The sequence below is a fragment of the Limulus polyphemus genome, unplaced genomic scaffold, assembly GCF_000517525.1.
Source record: "Limulus polyphemus unplaced genomic scaffold, Limulus_polyphemus-2.1.2 Scaffold2780, whole genome shotgun sequence".
NCBI classification, from domain to species: Eukaryota; Metazoa; Arthropoda; class Merostomata; order Xiphosura; family Limulidae; genus Limulus; species Limulus polyphemus.
This window is the reverse complement of record NW_013668390.1, coordinates 76,097-79,979: the sequence shown is the minus strand read 5'-3', so window position 1 is coordinate 79,979 and position 3,883 is coordinate 76,097. Positions and strand designations below refer to the sequence as shown.

The 3,883-nt window shown below is 36.6% G+C and overlaps 1 long non-coding RNA gene across 1 annotated transcript in view; it reads left to right on the top strand.

Moving 5' to 3' along the window:
* Positions 1 to 2,180, top strand: part of LOC111087872 — a 79,231-nt gene extending 77,051 nt beyond the window's left edge. The window contains exon 5 of the long non-coding RNA XR_002612499.1: positions 2,099 to 2,180. This is a non-coding gene — a long non-coding RNA (uncharacterized LOC111087872). The remainder of the gene's footprint in view (positions 1 to 2,098) is intronic.
* The last annotated feature ends 1,703 nt before the right edge of the window (positions 2,181 to 3,883 follow it).

Genomic DNA, 3,883 nt, shown 5'->3' with positions numbered 1-3,883 from the left:
ACCGTTAAGTTCAGTCGGGAAGGCTGGTGCAATAATTACCGTTAAGTTCAGTCGGGGTGCTGGTGCAATAATTACCGTTAAGTTCAGTCGGGGTGCTGGTGCAATAATTACCGTTAAGTTCAGTCAGGGTGCTGGTGCAATAATTACCGTTAAGTTCAGTCGGGGAGGCTGGTGCAATAATTACCGTTAAGTTCAGTCAGGGTGCTGGTGCAATAATTACCGTTAAGTTCAGTCAGGGTGCTGGTGCAATAATTACCGTTAAGTTCAGTCGGGGAGGCTGGTGCAATAATTTGTTTAGGTTCAGTCAGGGTGCTGGTGCATTCTGGGGGTTTAACTGGCAAATGTATTCAAACCATGTATTTCACTAATAAAATTTTAACTATACATTTGGGGTTTCCCTGATTCCTAATTAGTTGTAAAATAATTTGGACACTTTTGGACCAGTGGATATTCGATCCCAGATAGAGGTTAAAATATTTGATTGTTTGTTTCTTTTAAGGGCAAAATTACACAGCACAGTGAGTTCTATGCGCTCTGTCTATCACGGGAATCGAACCCTAGATTTTAGAGTTGTAAGTTCGTGGACATACTGCTGCCCCACTTGGAGGGGGGCAAATTGTGTCTGAAATATATGTGTACTTAGGATATGTTGAAAGTATGAACCGAACATATTATGTAAAACTGAACATAAAACTTAAAAGAAATTCGTCGGAATTCGTTATGTTTCTTTAATCATGTAAGCTCATGCACTCCAGTTTCCTTTTTTTTTTATTATACAAAGTCATGATAAGTTTAATTCCGATATAAGCCTAAAACTGTCAAGTCTCAAACTTCGAAAACTTAGTGCTAATCACAAAATATAAAAATAATCCAAAATATTGATCTGTTTGATGAAACTTTTTAACTCTTTTTTTTTTTTTAACTACGCACAAAAACTACTAGTTTCGCGACTTTTATATCAACAACTCTTCAATTGCTTGGCCCGTCATGGCCACGTAGTTAGGACGCTCGACTCGCAATCTGAGGGTCGCGGGTTCGAATCTCCATCCCACCAAACATGCTCGCCCTTTCAGCCGTGGAGGCGTTATAATGTGATGTTCAATCCCACTACTCGTTGGTAAAAGAGTAGCCCAAGAGTTGGCGGTGGGTGGGGATGACTAGCTGCCTTCCCTGTAGTCTTTCACTGCTAAATTAGGGACGGCTAGCGCTGATAGCCCTCGTGTAGTTTGCGCGAAATTATACAAAAAAAACAAACAAATCAATTGTATATATACAGTTACCGAATAATGCGGAACCCCCAAAGTGCCCCCCCCCCAGTGGCACAGCGGCATGTCTGCGGACTTACAACGCTAGAATCCAGGTTTCGATACCCGTGATGGGCAGAGCACAGCTAGCCCATTGTGTAGCTTTGTGCTCAATTACAAACAAGCAAACCCCCAAAGTGATGCTTGACTGCGTTACATCGTATAACGTATGCTTGCTCTTAAGAAAATGACAGAAAGGCCCCTGTAATATTTGTATGTATTATATAATCAAGCAGCTGTATATACTGATGTTCAAATGCTGTTCCAATTGAGTTAATGAGAATTTAAATTTCCAAAAATGTCAGTGAACTCGCATTCATTATTAATAATGCATCTTATAAAGTATTTTTCAGCAGGGACGTCGCGAAGGTATTTAAACAAAAAATGCGTCGTTTAGCTTGTTTTACTTCACCCACAAGGCACACAAATATGTATTAATTACAAGGAAAATAAGTTGACACCCTGGAATCATGCACCTCTATATTTTGTCAGTTATCCAGAAAAACAACAAATAAACTAATCTATCCACCAGGGACGCGAAAGTGAGTCGAGTTAAGACGTTAAAAGTTACTAAAGAAGAACCGCGTCATCAAGTGTAATGAGTCAATATACCAATGTATCAGCATTCCAAGAACTGTATCTTAACATACGTGATCGCATGTAAGTCTTATTGCCTGTGGGTTTTAGTCCGTTAATAAAAATCCATAGGATGAGCTATTCTAAGATAATTGGCTATAGAGTTGGAGATAAATGTCGATTGAAAGTCATAATATGATATTTTGTTTACGATGTAGATCCGGGATGAGGGATTTTGAATATCAGTTTCCAAGGTTACAGTGGAGAGACGAAAGCCGGAACTCGCAGGGCGTGGCGGGCAAGGTTCCACCCATAAAAGTATGTGGGCGTTGTTTGTTTAAGTAACTGAAATAGTTGGAGCTAGAATTATGGGGGGAGGGGGGATTTTCTAGTAGAATAATACAATACTTGAAATCGTTGAAAAAAAAGTCTAAGCGAATGATGTTATATAAGATATATGGTTGAAAAAATATCCAATAATGATGTTCATATTTTTTATGGTTTGTAATTAAAAACTTAACATAGATAAACCAACAATGTCACTCACCGCCGTATAAACACCTACAAAATGTTAAAATAAAAACGTCTAGAATAATCGCTCGTAAGAAATAAATTGCTTCTTCAAATTTGAGTACTTAAGCCAAAGTATTGTTGCTATAGTTATATCGAGAACCAAAGTATCGTAGCTATAATTGTATCGAGAACCAAAATATTGTTGCTATAATTGCATCGAGAACCAAAATATTGTTGCTATAATTGCATCGAGAACCAAAATATTGTTGCTATAATTGCGTCGAGAACCAAAATATTGTTGCTATAATTGCATCGAGAACCAAAATATTGTTGCTATAATGGCATCGAGAACCAAAATGTTGTTGCTATAATTGCATCGAGAACCAAAGTATTGTGGCTATAATTGCATCGAGAACCAAAATATTGTTGCTATAATTGCATCGAGAACCAAAATATTGTTGCTGTAATTGTATCGAGAACCAAAGTATCGTAGCTATAATTGTATCGAGAACCAAAGTATCGTAGCTATAATTGTATCGAGAACCAAAATATTGTTGCTGTAATTGTATCGAGAAACAAAGTATTGTTGCTGTAATTGTATCGAGAAACAAAATATTGTTGCTATAATTGTATCGAGAACCAAAGTATTGTTGCTGTAATTGTATCGAGAACCAAAATATTGTTGCTGTAATTGTATCGAGAACCAAAGTATTGTTGCTGTAATTGTATCGAGAAACAAAATATTGTTGCTGTAATTGTATCGAGAACCAAAGTATTGTTGCTGTAATTGTATCGATAAAGAAATAAAACTAGAAGATGAAGAGACTAAAATTTCTTGGGCAAACCTTCACTATCATTACTAGAAGATGAAGAGACTAAAGTTTCCTGGGCAAACCTTCACTATCATTACTAGAAGATGAAGAGACTAAAGTTTCCTGGGCAAACCTTCACTATCATTACTAGAAGATGAAGAGACTAAAGTTTCTTGGGCAAACCTTCACTATCATAACAAATTCTGTGAAACATACCTTTTTTTTTTTGGTTGCTACATTGTCTAAAGACAGGCCTGAATAGAGCAGGGTGACAGGATACATCCTAGTTTCAAACTAGAAACGTTTGATAGCAGAAAATACTTTTTATACTGTATAAATGTATTCTAATAACGGTGTATTCCGAGTATTCCTTAACGTATTTTCGCATCTTAAGCCGCCAAGTTTCAATAAATCACTGTGTCAGAGTAATTTTTTTTGCGGCAACGGGAAGGGTACCAATAATAAAATGTAAATTAGAAATAAAAGGAATTTCTGTTCATAATATGAAATGATATTGCCCGGAGAAAACAGGAATAATTGAAAATGTAAAGCATTGTTTACTTTTATTTTGTAGTGGTTTAAAGAGATATTGCAATTCAAGCACACCAATAAATATATTTTATCCGTTCATCTGCAATCAAGATAACAGGCATAACAACGAGGAAAGGAACCTTAAAG